Source organism: Haliotis cracherodii, unplaced genomic scaffold (assembly GCF_022045235.1).
Source record: "Haliotis cracherodii isolate W230 unplaced genomic scaffold, xgHalCrac1.p SCAF_15, whole genome shotgun sequence".
NCBI lineage: Eukaryota > Metazoa > Mollusca > Gastropoda > Lepetellida > Haliotidae > Haliotis > Haliotis cracherodii.
Genome location: NW_027266270.1, coordinates 2,546,247 through 2,568,611, shown reverse-complemented (window position 1 = coordinate 2,568,611; position 22,365 = coordinate 2,546,247). Strand labels below are relative to the sequence as shown.

At 42.5% G+C, this 22,365-nt stretch overlaps 1 pseudogene; it reads left to right on the top strand.

The window, feature by feature from the left end:
* LOC139461713 (atrial natriuretic peptide receptor 2-like) overlaps nucleotides 1-22,365 on the top strand; it is a 46,645-nt pseudogene that overhangs the window by 15,677 nt on the left and 8,603 nt on the right.

Here is a 22,365-nt window from a genome sequence, read left to right as displayed (position 1 = left end):
AGTACTAAGTATTCATGGAATGAGGATCAGAGGTGTACGTTCATTGAAATGTTTGCATCGTTGAATGACGATTTTGAGGATATGATACATGTAGCCTTAACAGACATTGATAACGTGAATATTCTATTCACAGATTTCTTATTGCGATCAGCTGATTGTATGAAACGTTCTGTAAAACCATTTTCAGGTTTTAAAGATTGGTATGATGCTAAATGTGAATATTTTAAACAAAAGAGAAGTCATTATCTCAATATATTTTGTAAATATAAAGACAAAGTTTCTCTTCGGCACTATCTTGCTGCAAGAAATAAGTATGACGCTGTATGAAGGCATGCTAAAAGTACTTTCGAGAGTAAACGCGATTTCAAACGTTTCTGCCACAAAGTTCAAACTTTATCATGTACTACAAAGGATAAAAATAACATAAATTCAGAGACTTGGTACAATTATTTATAGACCGGTTCAGGATTGCAGAATCTGACCCATCTACATCTTATGAGGAGGATAGAAATACATTGAATACTGAAAGTGTGCAAACGGATGAATATGCTGGTACAAATTGGACTATACACTTTACGATACACTTTTTAATGCCCAAAAGTTAAGAAATACATGTGAATATTCGTAAGTTTAAATGCAACCAAGCTGCTGGAACAGAATATGTAATAAGTTAAATGTTTCAATGTTCAGATAATATTCTTGTTCCCTATTTACTTATATTGTTTATTTCTCTATCTGATGAGGGTTTGTTTCCTTCCGCATGGTCAAAAGCAATTATTATCCCTTTGCATGAAAATGGTGATAAGGATAATTTTCATTACTATCGGGTAATATCCGTACCGAGTTCTAATGGACTATATATACTATGATTCTTAATGACAGATGGACGTTTTCGTTAGATGCAATGGGAAACATTTATGAAGAACAGTGAGTGAGTGAGTGAGTGAGTTGTGTTTAACGCCGCTTTAAACAGTGTTCCAGTTATATCACGGCGTGTCAGCTTAATGTGGGAGGAAAGCCCAAAGTGATGCAGGTCTCAGACGTTTACCACTCCGGTGAAACCCACGAGCACGGGTATGGTGCTGACAAACCTAGAAACATAATCGGGGCGAACCGGAATTCGAACCCACAATCATAGGTTTCTGGCGTGTCCAGGGGACGCAACTCTGCAAAGCGAATCGCGGCGCCTTAGACGACTGGGCCACCCGTGCCCCCAATGAAGAACAGAAATTTAGAGTTGGATATTCCACAAAGGACAATCTTTTCATTTTACAAGCTTTAATTACAAAATATATCTCTATAAGGGGAGGTAAATGATATGCATGTTTTGTCGATTTCCGGACAAAGAACAAAACTTTGGCATTTATTTGGTAAACATGGTAGGCATCAAAGATGGATCAAAATAATTAAAAGTAATTTACGAGTCAGTGAAAGCTTGTGCACGCGCCTTTATCAATAACCTTACACGTACGTTTGATTGCCCTTTGGGAGTACGTCAGGGCTGTAAAAAGCCTATTCGTGTTCTCCATTTTTCACAAATGAACTCAAAATCTGAAAATGGTTATATCCAGATCTGATGAAAATATTCCGTTTACTTTTTGCCGACGATGTTGTCCTTTTCTCCTATTCGGTGCTTGGCATTCAACGTCAGATCAACATTTTGGAAAACTGTTGTGACAAGTGGTCCCTGTCCGTGAATAGAACTGTACATAAGGCTAAAGTTCCTGTTTTTTATAACGCTGGGAAATATTCAGAATGAGAGAAATGGATAAACAAAGATGTATATGTAGAGTTAGTTTCATCGTATGCTTACTTACCTTGGAATATTTTTTGGAGTTGGTGTTGGTGACAATCCTCCAAAGTTTGTTCAAATATGATAATCTGCCCCGTAATTTAATTTTCAAATTTTTGATACGTAGATAATGCCAATTGTACTTTATGAATCAGAAATATGGAGTTGTGGCAAAAATGACTGTGTAGAAAAAGTTCATCTTTATGCATGTATAAGCGTAATTGGGGTTCGACCCTCCACCCCAAATGGCTATGTGCTTGGGGAATATGGCAGATAACCATTGTATATATATCTTCGCTTAAGTGCTGTATCAATTATTTGTAAAACTTAAGACTCGTCCATCCACGCATTACCAAGTAAAAGCATAAGAATAACATGTCAGTCTATCTCGGTCAAAATGCCAGTCACTCACGAAATAAAAATATATGGGCAACACATATCAAGATCACGGTTTTCAGTTTAGGCCTTGGATACGCATGGATGGATCAGGGTATTGGAAATGTCAAAATGTTTGTGCCATTATTACTTGAAAGAGCTGAAATTGTTTTCAGCAAATATTGATAGAACGAATAACAAATATCAAATGTTCATATACCTATTCTCTCTTCAAGCAACAATTTATACTCGAAGAATGTCTAGCATCGTTGCAAAAGAAAGATCCGGGTCTTGCTAGCTTAAATCAGAGTAGTTTTTTATGGTTTAAATATTTGTAGAGGCACATTTCAACAGTCTAACAACATCTGTACATATTGTAAATTTAATGTTTTAGAACATGAGTATCATTTTATGCTTGTGTGTCAACTCTATCTTCAATTAAGACACAAATACATTCCAAAGAGGTTTACATGTTATCCAAATATCCATTTGTTTTGCATACTCATGTTAACCTCAAATGTTACATTAATACACACTATTGCCTTGTACATGTACCATACGTTGTAAGTTGGAAGAAACACGCATGCCTTGTAAATACGGTGAACTATGGGCCCATGGCCTCTCAGTGTGCCATGATTAAACAGATTTGAGAGAGTGAGTGAGTGAGTGAGTTGGATTTAACGCCGCTTATAACAGTATTACGGTTATATCGCGGCGTGTCAGCTTAATGTGGGACGAAAGCAGTGATCCAGGTCTCAGACGATTACCACTTCGGTGAAACCCACGAGCACGGGTATGGTGCTGACAAACCTAGAATCATAATCGGGGCGAACTGGGATTCGAACCTACAATCATAGATTTCTGGCGTGCCCAAGGGACGCAATTCTGCACAGCGAATCGCGGCGCCTTAGACGACTGGGCCACCCGTGCCCCCAGACTGGAGAGAAGTATACTCGCAGTGCCGACAGCTTTACCTGTAGAATGTCTACCACAAACACGGTGCCACCTGACGTGTGGTAGTACCGCCTTTGTTATTTTCACCAGGTGTTAAGAAAAAACACTAAATTAAAATGTGCTATGATAAAATGTCTTTGAAATGCATAATTATTCCATAAAGTGACACAATAACAATTTCTCAAAATGCAAGGGGAGGCGTGTACAAGGTTTCGCCTCAAGTTGCGGGATTATCGGATTAAGTTTTAAGTGTTCATAAAGCATACCGGACACCGCCATTGTTGTTGTTGTTGTTTACTGTTACAACTGCAGCTCATCCCCACGTGAGGAGGAAGTCCACTGAATTTTAATCACGAGTTTCAAATTTTTTCATATCATGTAAGGGCGGTTAGGCAGGCGGGTGGTTAGAGAACTCGCCCGTCTATTGACCTAGATTCTATTTCCCACACGGATGCAAACCCAAAATGAGTGAGTAAGTTGGGTTTAACGCCGCTCTTAACAGTATTCCAGTTATATCACGACGTGTCAGCTTAATGTGGGAGGAAAGCCCGAAGTGATGCAGGTCTCAGACGTTTACCACTCCGGTGAAAACCATGAGCACGGTTATGGTGCTGACAAACCTAGAAACATAATCGGGGTGAACCGGGATTCGAACCCACAATCATAGGTTTCTGGCGTGCCCATGGCACGCGACTCTGCATGGCGAATCGCGGCGCCTTAGACGATTTGGCCACCCGTGCCCCCATGAACGAACGAACGAACGAATGTGATTTCATACTTTCCTTTAGCTGTCAAAGTTCTTCGGTAGATTAATTCGTTAAGCTTAGAGTTCTAAATAACCCACGTTACAAACTCCGTTGATCTATAGACACAATATGAGTGATTGGAAGTAACCAAAATCCAGTCAGAATAGCAGCAGTGAAATATTATGTATAATTTATATTGCCTCCAGGGTGAAATGGTACGACAGTGACTGCAACTCCAAGGCCGCTCTCACTTCCGCTGTCGACGCCAAGAACATGTTTGACCCCCATCTCTTCCTGGGACCCCCGTGTTCTGCAGGTAGGATCAGCTATATAGTGTTACCCCCGTGTTTTGCAGGTAGGATCAGCCATATAGTGGGACCCCGTGTTCTGCAGGTAGGATCAGCTATATAGAGGGATCCCCGTGTTGAACAGTTAGATCAGCCACATAGCCTGGTATTGTCGTTTATGTCTTGGAATGATTTGCGAATGTGGGACTGCTACCGAGTTGCTACCATCGATATAATTACCTACCGGGTCGATTTTTGTGTGAATAAGAAATGAGTAGGAATACAATATAAAAAGAGTTTGAACAAATCGCTTAAACATCGCTAAATACTATCTCGGGTTGAACAGCGTAATAATTCAACGGAGAGGCTACCTGCCACCGCAAAAAAATCCTCAGAATTAACAAAAGTGACACAAATGATTGTTAAATATTTTTGGGAACTTCTAAGAAATGCACTTAAACACGTATGTGAACATGCAAAGGACACCTGTAGTTAATAAAGTCTCTACCTGTACTTCAGTGTCAGGCAACACATTAAACAACAAACAACGCAGCATGAGTTCGCCAAACGTCCCTCACGCATGACCTTGAAGCATCTCTAGGGTAAAACTGACACAAAGACGCGTTCGCTGACTGATGGTACCAGGAACAAACACGTCTTGTTGCTCATCTTTCACAGAAACTGCATAAAAACAGCAGGGCTAATTATCTTGTTCCCAGAATAATCCCCTAGAGAATGATAAGGTTATGAGAAGTGTGCAGAGGATCATGACTGCTTATAAGAAGCATGCAGTTTAACACGCAATAGAGCTTACACTGTGAGAGACTTAATTGTATTTACATTAGAAACGCTTGAACAATAATCAGCGTGCAATCATGTTAATTGTAATATTTCAAAGGTCACTGGTGCGTCTTCATATTAACTGGTATCTTCACAAATACGCCGCATTATCTGTTACGAGGGGTAGCTGAAGAGTTTTATGACTAACTCTGATGGACTTCGTTGAAGGATGTGGTTGTTAATTATTTGTCAACATAATGCCCTTCGAGGCAACACACTTCTGCCAGCGATGCTGGAGTGCCTGGGTCCCACACGTGTAGATGGCATCCTCCATGAGGTGTAAAAAGTCCTCGAAAGTAGAAAATAATGTCCATCATATGCATAATGCTTGTCGGGCAGCTCTCCCCAAGATTGCGGGGAGATGGAAATACAGTGTATAGTGGAAGACAGAGAATCCCCCGTAACGTTGATGCCTGTACAGTCAGCTGCCAGTTTGTTGGTTTAGACGCAGCCTGTAAGCATGGCAGTACGAGGGCCTCGTATCGTACTTAACACATGCGTGATCACTGTTGAACCAACTTTCAAAGGACCATCTCTTGCAGCTCCATATCTTGCAGCGATCACGTCTGAAGTGAAGATGTATCTTTTCAGATGCACTGTCGGGTCTACTTCTTCGTCACTATTGTCTCCTCTTCCTTTCCTTCATCCTCACCATCATCTCCTCTTCATTTCCTCCTTCACCATCGCCTCCTCTTTATTAACTTCCTTATCTTCACCATCGTCTCCTCTCCATTTCCTCCTCCTACTTCTTCACCGTTGTCTCCTCTTCCTTTTCTCCTCCTACTTCTTTACTATAGTCTCCTCTTCCTTTTCTCCCCCTACTTCCTTTCTAAAGTCTCCTCTTCCTTTCATCCTCCTACTTCTTCCCCATCGTCTCCTCTCCTTTTTCGCCTACTTCTTCACCATTGTCTCCTCTTCCTTTTCTCCTCCTACTTCTTCAGCGATGTTTCCTCTTCCTTTTCTTCTCCTACTTCTTCACCATTGTCTCCTCTTCCTTTCATCCTCCTATTTCTTCACCATTGCTTCCTCTTCCTTTTTTCTCCTCCTACTTCTTCACCGATGTTTCCTCTTCCTTTTCTTCTCCTACTTCTTCACCATTGTCTCCTCTTCCTTTCATCCTCCTATTTCTTCACCATTGTTTCCTCTTCCTTTTCTCCTCCTACTTCTTCACCGATGTTTCCTCTTCCTTTTCTCCTCCTACTTCTTCACCGATGTTTCCTCTTCCTTTTCTTCTCCTACTTCTTCACCATTGTCTCCTCTTCCTTTCATCCTCCTACTTCTTTACTATGGTCTCCTCTTCCTTTCATACTCCTACTTCTTTACTATAGTCTCCTCTTCCTTTTCTCCTCCTATTTCTTTACTATAGTCTCCTCTTCCTTTTATACTCCTACGTCTTTACTATCGTCTCCTCTTCCTTTTCTCCTCCTACTTCTTTACTATCGTCTCCTATTCCTTTCCTCCAGCTAATCTTCACCATTGTCTCCTCTTCCTTTTCTCCTCCTACTTCTTTACTATAGTCTCCTCTTCCTTTCATACTCTTACTTCTTCACCATCGTCTCCTCTCCCTTTCTCCTCCTGCTTCTTTACTATCGTCTCCTCTTCCTTTTCTCCTCCTACTTCTTTACTATAGTCTCCTCTTCCGTTTCTCCCCATACTTCTTTACTATAGTCTCCTCTTCCTTTCATCCTCCTACTTCTTTACTACAGTCTCCTCTTCCTTTAATCCTCCTACTTCTTTACTATCGTCTCCTCTTCCCTTTCTCCTCCTACTTCTTCACCATCGCCTCCTCTCCCTTTTCTCCTCCTACTTCTTCACCATTGTCTCCTCTTCCCTTTCTCCTCCTACTTCTTCACCATCGTCTCATCTCCCTTTCTCCTCCTACTTCTTCACCAGTTTCCTCTTCCTTTTCTCCTCCTACTTCTTCACCATTGTCTCCTGTTCCCTTTCTCTTCCTACTTCTTTACTATCGCCTTCTCTTCCCTTTCTCCTCCTACTTCTTCACCATCGTCTCCTCTCCCTTTCTCCTCCTACTTCTTCACCATTGTCTCCTCTTCCTTTTCTCCTCCTACTTCTTCACCATTGTGTCCTCTTCCTTTTATCCTCCTACTTCTTTACTATCGTCTCCTCTTCCCTTTCTCCTCCTACTTCTTCACCATTGTCTCCTCTTCCTTTTCTCCTCCTACTTCTTCACCATCGCCTCCTCTCCCTTTTTTCCTCCTGCTTGTTCTTCTTCATTATCATTATTCATTTCTATAGTGAGGCTTCCTTTTTACAATAGATCCCCAGCAACATATACTTGCCGTGAGAGCTGATTTAATGGATCGGATGGTCAGACAATCTTAATTGATATATTGCGAACCCCAACGGCACGGATCATTGCTCATAATATATACCACTGGTCGAGATTCGATTATCGACAGGTTACCGTCATATATTGTCTGTATAAGGCAGAGTGCGGCGTTAAACAACTAACATTATTCCTATAGTTAGGCTTGCTTGTATATTATAAGTGTCTCTTTCTTTCATGTTCTGTTTAGTGTCTCCCCCACACCCTCCATCGTAAACCAAATTGAGTCAGAAGGTTCTCCTTCAGACAGACACGGTGTCCTGTCATACAGACCTCTTGGTATAACGCCATTACCGATCAGTAGGTGTGAGATATCGATACCAATAGACACATTTCTACATCATACTACCATCATTTTCGTCTTAGGATGTGTATGTGCGTGTGCATGATAAATGATAGCAATCTGTTCACATCAACCCCACGATCAACGCAGAATTCAATGGATGAAGTAAATAACAATCGGTATTTTCATGCTGGCATAGTTTCGATGGTAAACTGTCTTCTACAAGTTTGTTCAATTATTGACTATTTTGCACGAAAACCATAGTCATGGTATATGTCTCCATCTGCTGTTCCTTGTTTCAAGGCATGCGCCCCGTGGCTCAGTTGGCGTCCTACTGGAACATCCCCGTGTTTGGCTGGGTCTCCAACGACCACGACCTCAGGAACAGGGACATCTACTCCACTCTTATCAGGCTCCTCGGACCCCTCAACCAGTTCTGTAAGTCTACGGAACACTGATATACAACTATACTGTTTGTCATTCACAATGTGTGTAGTATTCATATTTCTTTCAATTCACAGTGAGACACTGTGTTCTGGGCAATGGTAATATAAATCATTTGGATCTCACAAAGCGCAAAAGAATGATAGATTATATGTTCTGTATGCTTGTCTTGTACCATTAGCCACGACGATGCGCTACGTCTCCAGTATGTTCGACTGGAAGCGTTACGCCATGATCCACGACAAAGAAGCATCCTACAAGTCGGTGTACGAAGCTCTGGCTGGAGACAGAACCAACTTCTTCACATCGACGCACTCTGTGACCCCGAGCATGGACGATGACCAGATCAAAGAGATCTTCCTCCAGGTCAAGAAGTACGCCCGAAGTGAGTGCTCTTTGAAGTCCAGAGAATGACTGTCCAAAAAACATAACACGACCATCAATACTGAATACCTTCTGGGTTTGCGTAGGACGATATAAAACGTCAGTGCAAGAGAATAGCTTTGATTATCCGCCGAAACCGATTCAATTTGGCATAAAGGGCAAAATTGCTGTGAACATTATATGAATGGATCACTGAAAATTAGTGATGGCACCAGGTCATCGCCAAAGGTAGCATCTGCCACTCACACAATTGGCATAAAAAAGCAAGTATCACTTGCCTCAGGCCGCACAGCTGAACTCCGGCCATGCGACGGCGGCCTGTAAACAAATTAGGACCCAGTTCCACAAGGCGATCGTAGAGTTACAACAGTCGTAAGTCTATGTTACAGGATGGGAGTTACGATCTCCATAGCGCTACGAACGCTTTGTGGAACGGAACCCTGGCCATCAACTGATGGACAAGAAACTCCAGTAACACGATGAGACATGAGCTGAGTGAAATGTTTGTCAACTCGCAGTCTAAACAAACACCATGTCCTAACTATGACATGTGTGTAACCATTTGCACGATGTTTGTTTGTTTGTTTGTTTGTTGTTTAACGCCGCACTCAGCAATATTCCAGCTATATGACGGCGGTCTGTAAATAATCGAGTCTCGACCAGACAATCCAGTGATTGACATCATGAGCATCGATCCACGCAATTCGGATCGATGACATGCATCAAACAAGTCAGCGGGCCTGACCATCCACTCCCGTTAGTCGCCATTGTACATGTATACATGTATTCTACTTGTTACGGTCGAACATGATCACCATAATCATAGAGCGTATCACCCACTTGATAATAGATATAATGGTCAGGCTTGTATCTGTTGTCCAGGTGCAAACCAATTTTGTTTTCTTCTGTCTCCCCAGTCATCATCTTCGCCGTGCCGTGGTTGACGATGAGGAAGTACATCCTGGTGGCTCACCGACTGGGGCTCACGTCGGGGGAGTTCGCCTTCATCTGCATCAATGGAGACGTGAGTCTGTCATTCTTTCTCGACGACTACGACGACGATATCAAAATGTCTCAAACAGTGTTTCTAGACAAAGTGAAATCGGTTGAATCGTCAGGACCACAGATTGCACAAATTATAACGTTTCTGTTAAAAATGCAATTATGCTGTTAGATTTTTTTAATTTCGTAATAAATACATGCAAGATGCTAGTTTTCTGGCATATCAATTATTCAAAATGAATCACTAGAACTTGGACTTTCAGTAATCATATTCATAATCATTATTTCAAAGTAATTTTATTGACAACATATTCATTGTGTTCAGGTGTATTCGGGCGAATCATGACTCATTCACTGCCACTGTTGCTATATTCCATATATTGCTATCATACATGTAGTAAAATGTGACGTTACCTCTCAGAAACCTGACTTCTTTAAATGTCAGAGACCAGAAGTTGTTTCCTTGTCGATAACGTGAATGGTGAGATTTATTTATTGTAATGTCAGAATAGATATGAATCCGCAGCTTTCATATTGTTTCTCTCAATCAGTGTGAGGTAAGCAGTCATCTATTGATTCGTTTGAAAAATCTTACGTATTTCTTCAGGTGTATTCTGGCGAGACGCTCGAGGCAGATGTTTTATCAGACCGTGTGTGGCGTCGAAACGATTCCTTTGATGAAGAGGCCAAGTTTGCGTTTGAGTCTGTCATTCATGTACGTATATTATGATTGTACTTTCACAGACAATAATTTATTCTCAACAAGTGAGCTTCTATGATATGGGCGTCAGACATGACTGAATTCAAAGGATGCACAAAGCAACATGTCTAAATGTCATTATTTGTTTCTTTCAGGTTATTCTTGTTGGGCAAGAACAGCAGACTTACAAAAAGTTCAAGAACCACGTTCAGAAGATGAATTCAATGACGAATGAGTTGTGGGACATTCCCCAAGGCTCTGACGTATGTATTTCCCCTGTTCTGTACCTGATGATGCACATTTTGCAAGGTTCTTTATTTCTGTCTTCTTTGATAAACCTTTCACTGTTATTTTAGTAACATTCTTTCCGTGATCTATCATAACTTAATAACTGCTTTGTATATCACAATGAATTATAACTTTATTACTGTTAGGTATGATGTCTTAATTTGTGCTGTGGATATGAAATGAGTGAGTGAGTGAGTGAGTGAGTGAGTGAGTGAGTGAGTGAGTTTGATTTTACGCTGCTTTTAGCAATATGCTAGCAATATCACGGCAGGGCATACCAGAAGTGGGCTACACTCATTGCACCCCTGTCGGGAATCGACCCGGGTCTCTTTCGTGACGTCTGAACGCTTTAACAACTAGGTTACTCGACCGCCCCTTGTATATGAAATGAACATTATTTACAGGTCGCGTTATATAGATTAGATCTTTCTGACTGCGGCCTTTAAGAACATTCACTCACTTATTGTATCCATGCTATTTCGTGAAGTCAAGTATGGCATTCAAAGCACATTCACGTCATAATGAACTTCTACCCTCTTGTCTTCCAGCAACTGGACGCCTACGCCCCCTTCTTGTATGACGCCACGGTGCTGTGGGCGATCTTAGTCAACCGGTCAATTGTATTGGGAGGGGATCCAAAAAATGGGAGCCATATGTTCTCCATGGCACAAGGCGTACAGACCACTGGTGAGAACGAATCCCTCACAAATGAGGTATCTCTTTGTTTCCATGACGATAATCCTATGACGTCAACTTGTACAAAGCTGGCAATAAATATATTCATGACATAGACCAAAAACCCCTTTAGCTGAATTTGTTAAGGTTGTCATAAATAAAGTGCTTTTGTTATTCGAATAAGAGGTTTCATGTCAACCTTCTCAACCACAGTCTTTTTAGATGTGTTTGGATTATCAGCAAACAGCGAAAATGAAGTCTTATCTACAGTCGAGACCCGTTATCTCGAATCTAGCGGGATCGTGTTATAACTTTGAGACATCCGGACATTCGAGATAACGCGACATAAACATTATATAGTAAGGCGGTCAGGACCAGAGAGTAGGTTCGAGGTATCGGTACGTTCTAGATAGCCGTGTTCGAGATAACCAGGTTCGACTGTAGGTTCAAGGCATCAGGCAGGCACCTTCTCTATTGTCCATCTGTTCGACCCCATATAACATTGATGAGTGACCCGTAGAATAGGTCTTCAGCAACCCATGTTTGCCGTAAAAGGCGACTATGCTTGTCGTAAGAGGCGACTAACGGGATCGGGTGGTCAGGCTCGCTGACTTGGTTGATGCATGTCATCGTATCCCAATTGCGTGGTCCAGACTCGATTATTTACAAACCGCTGTCATATTGCTGGAATATTGCTGAGTGCGGCGTTAAGGAACAAACAAACAAACAATCATTGATTAGTACATTGTAATACGCCTTTCTGACAAAGGATATAAACATTCTGAATACCAGATTGAAATACGTTTCATGTCAGTACACAGTTGTGTTTAAATATCAAAGATATGGAAGTCATGTTGTGACAGTTGTATATGCTGTGTCATCCCATCTCCAACATTGGCAAACGTTTGGAAAATACTACTATGAGAAACCTTCATTATACATCAATAGCTTTTCCTGTGCTCAGTTACATTTACTGTATTTGAGCGAATTCGGTTTACGGATTTCACTGACATAAGCCAAACACCACTCATACTACAATACAAAACTACAATATAAAACGTTTAAATTAAACACGATAGCCATTAAATTAAAAATGTTGTCCATATTACACAACTTATGGTTCCTACTTGGTCATAAAGGCATATTCTCCTCAGGACAATGAGGTCCCCGCCTCTTTCTTATTCAGCGCCCAAAGCGAGGTCACTATACATTATTCAGCGTGAGGTATTCCTGGAGCATATGTCACTGAGACGTGTTTTACACTTCAGGTGTGACGGCTAATTTGGTTCTCGACAGCTTCTGTGACCGACTGGTCAACATCTGGTTGCTGGACATGCAGGAAGACGGCAACTTCACCACCATTACCGAGATCTACAACACCCTCAACGGCGGAATGTTGTTCTCTGTAAGTTCAGAACGTCAACAAACAGGGCAGTACGAGGAAAACTCGACACGCTCGTGGCCTCACATAAAACATCGATCAGAATCGAACATATTCACACATTATTTCTTAATATAATCCCACTTGACGGCAATACACTAGCTTCAGCGATGCCCAAGCTATATTATGCAACCCCTGGAGAAATGAGTGAGTGAGTTGGTTTTTGTACGCCGCTTTTAGCAATATTCCAGCAATATCACGGCGGGGAACACTATAAATGGGCTTCGCTCATTGTACCCATGTGGGGAATCGAACCCGGGTCTTCGGCGTGACGAGCGAAACGACTGACACCACTCCGTTGTACTTCTCTTGTGTCTGAGGCCATGTTTCAAGTGTTTGATCTGGATTTGGACGATTTACTATCGTGTATGCACCACGGTCAGCAGACCAGTATTGTCTAGTCCTTGTTTAGAGACTATTTCCAAAATGAAACGTACGTACCGAACGAAACTGTGAAATCAGTAAATGACCACTCAAGATTTGTGAATAATCAACAAATTATATACAAGCACACAGGGATAGGTTTACAATAAGTCAATACATCTAGTCAATGAGAGGCAGCTACAACAAGCAACAGAACCTACAATAGTCCAGAAGTTTTCTCTTCCGAAGGGTTTGAAACAGGCCTGCATCGGTTCTTGAAACCGAAATAGCTTTAGAATCTGGTAGGAATGTGGTCTTTTCGATAAGTATTCCATCCGCACTTGGTTTGTAGATCAGGCGAAGTGACTAAAAGGCCTCGAATCGCCCTCGTATCGGCCTGATGTAGATAGGTACAACCAGCCGTCTCGATCAAGACTGCCATGTTTGTCAGCAACCAAAGGATGAACTGGCCACAACAGCACTCGACATTTTACCAGCGCTTTAATCATTTGCTGCCACTAACCACTAAAACTAAACAATCTCTACTGCCACATAACTACTTAAACGTGCAGTTCGTGTTTCACATTCGTGTGTGTAGGGTATATAAAACTGATATATATATATGACAAAGAAAGTTGGGTTCAACAACAAGAATGAAACTAGCTTGACCGAGCAAGGAACCCTTTAAACCATATAGTGATACGTCTATTGTGTCTTTCTTTTTTGTTATAACCTATATTCAATTCCTTCCTGGCAGAAACTAGAGAAGACGATCAGAATGAGATGGCCCGACGGGAAGGTGGGACAGGAGAACGCTCCACCAGACATACCTACGTGTGGATTTGAAGGGGAAAAGTGCAAGAAAGGTACCTCGGAGTTTGTATGTTATCAGAGCCTGAACTTGACACCCTTCATACCTGACAAATCTTCTTTAGGCAAACCATCTAACTACGGCAGCCTGCCTGCTATTAAAAACAGATTATAACGTCATCATCATGAGTAAGTGAGTTGGGTGTTATGCCACGTTTAACACTGTTCCAACAATATCACGGCGGAAATGTCAGAGAGTTGCTAACGAATGAGCGCTCTGATCACTTGACCACCTCATCATCCCGCCATCATTATGCACGCAGTCACTCTTTCACTTTTCAGTAAGAAGCTTATCATCTATTCAAGCTTTTATCCATTCTTTTGTTTCCCAGAACCAGACTCCCACGACCTCGGCTACGCTGACACCATCACAGGGGCGGCAGCTGGGTCGTCGGTCGTGCTCATCATCGCCATCGCCGTGCAGGTGTCACTCAGGTGAGCATTGCAACATCGCCTACTGTTCCCCTGTTCAGAAATATTCATTCCTGGCTTCATAAAGAACGTTTAGTTAAACATGTGTATGAACGTATTTATTTATGAAAAGGTGACGTATTGTTGTCATGGTGTTTCAGACGTTACCGACGTCGCCGGCAGCTGGAGAGTATGTTGTGGCAGGTGAAGTTTGAGGAGATAGACTTCGTCACAGCCATTCTCTGTGGCAGCGTCAGGGTAGGTAACTCCTGTTCACGTTCACCATGCTCGATACGTTCTTTCATATCGGTAACATGGACTGTGGTTCAGTATTAAGTGTTTATCGATTATACATTAATGCAGCTCTGATCTCGATGTAAAATTCAAGTTCTCTTTATGATATTGATGATAAATATATGACTTACAAATGTAACAAGATAATTCGTGATATCAGTGTTGTACTATCGAGCACTGCTTGTCCACAGTCTAGCTTCAAGAATCTAGCCCGTCGTTGGAATTCTAAAACCGCTAAGGGAGTGGCGAAGACACGCGATGTTGTGAGTTGTGCTGATTCCTACACAGACTCTCCAAGGTCACATCACTGTACGGAGACTGGCACCACCATGTTTGGTTCCGTCGCCTACATCAGAGGTAGGAACTCCGTCGACTACGTCATATTGACGCATGTCCTGTTGTATGAGTGAGTGAGCTGTAGCATTTGAACATTTGAACGTGTCTGTTTGATCACGTCTTGTAAGCCTAATGTTGGAGGAAAGCCCAAAGTGGCGCATTTCACACACGCTTGCCAGCTGGTGCAAACGGATAAAAGATCATAATGCAGGTGAATCTGTGATTCAACTCCAAATCAGCTTCTTCTAGTAGCGCGGCTTTCTTCCCACTTAGCTGACACCCAGTGATACCACTGATCAAAGGAACGTTAAACCAAACTCACTTTCTCCAAATTAGTATATCATACCTCCATGTCAGAATGATGAGATCTGATTGGTCCACGTGATCTAGATAAAATACCCCGCCTTTGAGGGGAATAAATTTCTCAGCGGGGTAATAAATCTCTTATACCCCGCCACGAGCAAATAAGGCTTTATGTGGATTTCTGAGAGGCAGAATAAATCCCTGTTACCCCGCTTCAAAATCAAAAGCCACACAAATTAACCTGAGCTCAATCAGACAGCATATTTCTATCAATTTTGAATTTGCGTTAATACTTTTACAACGTCACACAAGAACACGTCGGTAAGATACATTTGTTGTAGCAGGATCCCTCGGGGTTTTATGTGTCCCTAGTTAGGTGTTATAACCTTGTGGGTTTTATTAACCAGGGAGCCTGGTGTCCGTCAAGAGGATGTCCAAGAACAGCGTCAGCCTCACCAAGGAGGTCCTGCAGGAACTCAACCAGGTTTGTTGTCTGTCCTGGTCGTTTTCATAACGACCTCTTTAGTCCAGGCCCAGTTAATACCGACACCCCGCTTATCGGTCCATTATTCTTGGGAACGTCTCGACATATCCATAAGTAATTGCTTTGTAACAAGTATTCCTTTATCTAGAAATGTGTCTGGACGGTTCACTTTGCTTCATATTACAGATGTACTGATCATTGACATATGTGCCCCAAATAACATCCTACATTGACTTGTCTATGTTCTAGTTGATGGAACTGAAGAACCAGAACGTCTGTGCTTTTGTTGGCGCATGCGTAGATCCAGGAAGAATTTTGCTGCTGTGGGAATATTGTGCGAAAGGCAGCTTACAGGTACTGTTACCAGGGCGACGATTCAGAGTCACAAGAGTCTGCTGTCAGAACTTCTGAATGATCCTTCAATAATGACGTATCTTGTCATATATTGGCAAAAATGTCAAACTCTGAGTACCCTTAACTATCACCATCAGGAAACAAGTATGTTCCTGGTCACCCAAAAATTTGGTTTGCGATTGGCTCAAGGGTTCAGTTCAGCCTGGGTTTTTTTTTACATGTTTCTCAAAACAATAGCATTGTATACTCTATCCTCTGCCCTATAATTGATGTCAGCTCTTGGTGTTCTCAGGATATCATCTTGTCCTCTCTCGTTTCCTGTAATTCTTGTCAACTCTTGATGTTCTCAGGATATCATCTGGAACACCAACATCAAGCTGGATCAGCTTTTCAAGTTCGCCCTGTGCCAGGACGTCGCCAAGGTAACACAAAGCGAGAAAGTGAGTGAGTGTTGTTGGGTGCCGCAGTCAGCAATATACCAGCTACCTCACGGCGCCTGTGTCTGAACTTGACAGCACCAATTTAAAGCATGAGGATTCCTAAGTCACCGAGCCTGACCACCCAAGAAACCTATGATTGTGGGTTCGAATCCCGGTTCGCCCCGATTATCTTTCTAGGTTTGTCAGCACCATACCCGTGCTCGTGGGTTTCACCGAAGTGGTAAACGTCTGAGACCTGCATTACTTCGGGCTTTCCTCCCACATTAAGCTGACACGCCGCGACATAACTGCAATACTGTTATAAGCGTCGTTAAACCCAACTCACTCACTCACTCACTCACTTAAGGAATATTATACACTCCACCCTGGATTCCTTAATATGTCATTGGTCATATCGGGTCAGGGTCAGGGTCAGGGTCAGGGTCAAATAACAATACATGTTTTAAGTAAATTAAACTAAAATTGGAATGCATGCAGACAACAATATTGGGTAAACACAATGAGCATCCACTTCAATCAGATGTATTGCGGAAATGGAAGCAAGGAGTCTGACCATGCTTGTGATGAATTTTGAATATTTATATGTATTTTCCAAAGGGTCTGGAATACATCCAAAAGAGTCCTGTTAATTACCATGGCAACCTAAAAAGTTCCAACTGTGTCGTGGACAGTCGGTGGACCTGTAAACTCACGGACTTCGGGGTCCCTAAAATCAGGTCGATGGACAAGGCGTCGATACCCTTCGAGGAGAACGCAGACAGTGAGTGTAGTAGAAGCGATGGATGTGGGACACTGTTGTCTGAATCTATAAGGATGTTGTGCAGATAGACACAGTGGATGTATTGGAATATAACAGATGGCATTTTAATAACATGACATTCAAATCATATCATTAATGACCATTTTATATATTTTTTGCATAATTCAACATGGTTCGTATTTTTGATGAAGATAAAATAGCAGTGTTAGCTAAAAATTGCGTTGATGGTGATGATGTTGGTGATGATGAACATAATGATAGTTATTACTATCACTATTATGTATAGGACATAGTCCTCCTATTCACGATGACCGTCTCCCTGGTCTAGTGGATAGTGCGTCTGCCCGTAGAGCAGAAGGTCCGGGGTTTGATCCTCGGCCGCGTTATACCAAAAGATGTTAAAGATGGTACTTGTTGTTACCGAATCTGGTGCTCGGCTTTAAGGGGCTAAAACAAGTACTGGTCTTCTCGGAGTCAGTATAATGTGTCTGAGTAGAGAATTCATGTTGAAAACTGCGTTAGTGTAGGGTGCGCTTCCCAAAGATCATAAACATTTGGTATATACTTCAGTGTGAAAGACGAAGTTTTCCGAAGTTGCATTGAACATTGCGCTATATATTCCACTACAGTGAATATGACACTTGATATTTCACTGCTGTCAACATAACACTTTGACGGAACTATAGTCATACAAGAGTTACCTCCCCTCAAATTGTCTCCCTTTGTCGTAAGTGTCTGGCCCGTAAACAAACTGTTGACTTCCTTTTTACGTTAGTTCCACATTGACAAAGAATAATGACAGATGGTCATTTATCGGTTCATTCCGTTCGTTATTCTCTTGAAAATGTTTTGTTATAAACTGTAAATTTCTCATATAACTCGTCAATCGAGATTGTTCGTTTTGCTAAGCACATTTTTTGTTACTTGACCAGCGTTTATTCTTTCGCTTCCTACAGCGGTCTCGTAGTTTTCAAGAATATATTTGGTTAAAATTGATTTTGTATAAAATCATATCTATATGTATGATACAGAATTTTCGTGACCCTATTTTTATTACTTGTGTTTACATTTTTATGATTTTGCAAACACGAAACTACCTTTTTAGTCGCAAATACAAGGGGTGGTGAAGTCTGTGTGTGTCAGAGAGGGAGAATTTACGTTTCAAGGTTTTACATTTGTAATGAAATAATTTACTTTTCCAATATACTTAGCAAAAAGTATACAAAAAATAGGTTATTCCATGTGCCTCGTAACATATCATCTTCTTTCCCCGCGTCACTCGATGCGAGAAATATTATCATTTAGGGTGAATATTAGTTGACTATTGGAGGAAATTGGAAGATGTTAAAACAAATGACTATTTGCAACTTACATGTTCTGGTTTTGTTTGATACAATAATATCAATAGATATTCACTTATCTTTACCATCGCCTTACAGAGGACCTATGGACGGCCCCTGAGGTCCTGCGAGCCGACAGGAACATAGATTTTCAGAAGGCGGACATATACGCCATCGGCGTCATCATGAAGGAGGTGTTCACCCGGTCTGGCCCCTACACCGAGTACCCCTTCTTCTGTTCATCAGGTATGTCCTTATCCTATTCCTCTGCGGAGTACACCTTCTTCTGCAAGGTCCGTACACCGAGTACACCTTCTACTGTTGGCTCTGTACACCAAGTACCCCTTCCACTGCTAGGTCCGTACACCAAGTACCCCTTCTACTGCTAGGTCCGTACACCGCGTACCCCTTCCACTGCTAGGTCCGTACACCGAGTACACCTTCCACTGCTAGGTCCGTACACCAAGTACCCCTTCCACTGCTAGGTCCGTACACCGCGTACCCCTTCCACTGCTAGGTCCGTACACCAAGTACCCCTTCCACTGCTAGGTCCGTACACCAAGTACCCCTTCTACTGCTAGGTCCGTACACCGCGTACCCCTTCCACTGCTAGGTCCGTACACCAAGTACCCCTTCTACTGCTAGGTCCGTACACCAAGTACCCCTTCCACTGCTAGGTCCGTACACTGCGTACCCCTTCCACTGCTAGGTCCGTACACCAAGTACCCCTTCTACTGCTAGGTCCGTACACCAAGTACCCCTTCCACTGCTAGGTCCGTACACCGTGTACACCTTCTACTGCTAGGTCCGTACACCGAGTACCCCTTCCACTGCTGGGTCCGTACACTGAGTACCCCTACTTCTGTTCATCAGGTATGTCCATATCCCATTCCTCTGCGGAGTACACCTTCTTCTGCAAGGTCCGTACACCGAGTACACCTTCTACTGTTGGCTCTGTACACCGCGTACCCCTTCCACTGCTAGGTCCGTACACCAAGTACCCCTTCTACTGCTAGGTCCGTACACCAAGTACCCCTTCCACTGCTAGGTCCGTACACCAAGTACACCTTCTACTGCTAGGTCCGTACACCAAGTACCCCTTCTACTGCTAGGTCCGTACACCGAGTACCCCTTCCACTGCTAGGTCCGTACACCGTGTACACCTTCTACTGCTAGGTCCGTACACCGAGTACCCCTTCCACTGCTGGGTCCGTACACTGAGTACCCCTACTTCTGTTCATCAGGTATGTCCATATCCCATTCCTCTGCTTGGTTCGTACACGGAGTACCTCTTCCACTGCTAGGTCCGTACACAGAGTACACCTTCTACCGCTAGGTCTGTACACGGAGTACACCTTCTACTGCTAGGTCTGTACACGGAGTACCACTTCTATTGCTAGGTCCGTACACGGAGTACACCTTCTATTGCTAGGTCCGTACACGGAGTACACCTTCTACTGCTAGGTCTGTATACGGAGTACCACTACTATTGCTAGGTCCGTACAGCGAGTACACCTTCTACTGCTAGGTCTGTACACGGAGTACCACTTCTATTGATAGTTCCGTACACGAAGTACCTCTTCTACTGCTAGGTCCGTACACAGAGTACCTCTTCTACTGCTAGGTCCGTATACGGAGTACCTCTTCTACTGCTAGGTCCGTACACGAAGTACCTCTTCTACTGCTAGGTCCGTACACGAAGTACCTCTTCTTCTCCTAGGCCCTTACACGGAGTACACCTTTTACTCCTAGGTCGGTATACGGAGCACCTCTTCTACACCTACGTCCTTACACGGAGTACCTCTCCTTACTGCTCCTTGCGATGTTTTATGTCTTACATGCTATGTTAGATATACATCGGTTAGTTAGATATCATTCAAGCATGATGTAATCAAGTAGCCATTTACCGTCTACTGATGTATCCACCTGAACTAGAAGTGAAAGTGACCAGTGAAACGGCCTCATTTGTTATATATTTATATCTATGCAAAACGTTTCAATGTATAAAGTGACAAAGAAACTATCCTGAAGACGGTATGACACGAAAGACGATTTTCAACTTTCCAGTAGTCAACTTTCCCCTTGTGTGAAGCAATATTCCATCAGCTCCAGCCTTTTGAGATACAGTCGAGCAGGTTCTTTCTAAATAAATTTGAAAATGTGTCATACGAGTCTTGCTCAAAAGTTGTTTGATCAGGGTTACAACACGTATGGCCAAAGTAAAGCCTTTAAAATGTTCTATGGTAGACTTATGGAGGATATTTCCAAATATGACGCCTCAGTGACCAGTCCCATACAATTCCTTATTTTGACTTGTACTATATGTTCCCGTGTGTTTCAGGTTAACATTTTACTTGCCTTTGCATGTGTTTACTTTTCCATAAGTGTCACCGGTGGAGTAGGATACGCTCACCTTTTCGCGAACACCTGGTATCATCACTATTTGATAATGATTCATAAACATATGCTTATGAAATAGTCGGATTTTTGGCTTTCAGTAGAGATTCTTCATGATCATGGAAACGTTGCTTGATGTTTTTTATTAATGTATACTGGCTATGTGATCGCAGAAGTCGTCCGACGAGTTCGTGACCCTCCGTCTCACAATCGGTTCCGTCCGTCGGCAGCACGTGAGCTTCGTCAGCATCCTGACCTTGCGGCCCTGATCGAGGATTGCTGGAGTGAGGACCCCAGTGCTCGTCCCTCCGCCCCGAGGGTGGTCAAGTCTCTCACGAGAATCAATCCATCCAAGTAGGTTATCAGAGAAGTATTAGCTGGACACACTACTGCCTTTTGTCTTAAATACTCAGACCGCATGGCTTCATACACGATTGCCCACCACGAGATAGTATAAACGGGCTACCTTGGAAAGAAACACTCCACAATTCCCAGCGTTTCCAATTTCAGCAGGAACCAACATGTAGATACAGTATATATATAATATAATAGATACAATTTACCTGCGGTTTGATGAGAACGTAATCTATGTGTTGTTCCTTACTATACTATACCAAACACAGATTGCTCAGACACATGACCAAGACTTGGCTTAAGATGTATGCTATGGTTGTAGACAAATGACGACAACTTGACTTATGATCTATGCTATGGTTGTACAGACACATGTCCAAGACTTGACTTATGATGTATGCTATGGTTGTACAGACTCATGTCCAAGACTTGACTTATGATCTATGCTATGGTTGTACAGACACATGTCCAAGACTTGACTTATGATCTATGCTATGGTTGTACAGACACATGACCAAGACCTGACTTATGATGTATTCTATGGTTGTACAGACACATGACCAAGACCTGACTTATGATGTATTCTATGGTTGTACAGACACATGACCAAGACTTGACTTTTGATGTATGCTATGGTTGTACAGACACATGTCCAAGACTTGACTTATGATGTATTCTATGGTTGTACAGACACATGTCCAAGACTTGACTTTTGATGTATGCTATGGTTGTACAGACACATGTCCAAGACTTGACTTATGATGTATTCTATGGTTGTACAGACACATGTCCAAGACTTGCTTTATGATCTATGCTATGGTTGTACAGACACATGACCAAGACTTGACTTATGATGTATGCTATGGTTGTACAGACACATGTCCAAGACTTGACTTATGATGTATTCTATGGTTGTACAGACACATGACGATGATCGACAACATGATCGCCATGTTGGAGAAGTATGCCAACCATCTGGAGGAGCTAGTGGCGGAGCGGACGAGTGAGCTGGACGCGGAGAAGAGGAAGACGGAAAACCTGCTGTACAGGATGCTGCCACAGTGAGTGACACGTGGGGACAAGGTATAGGGGGAGAGGGAG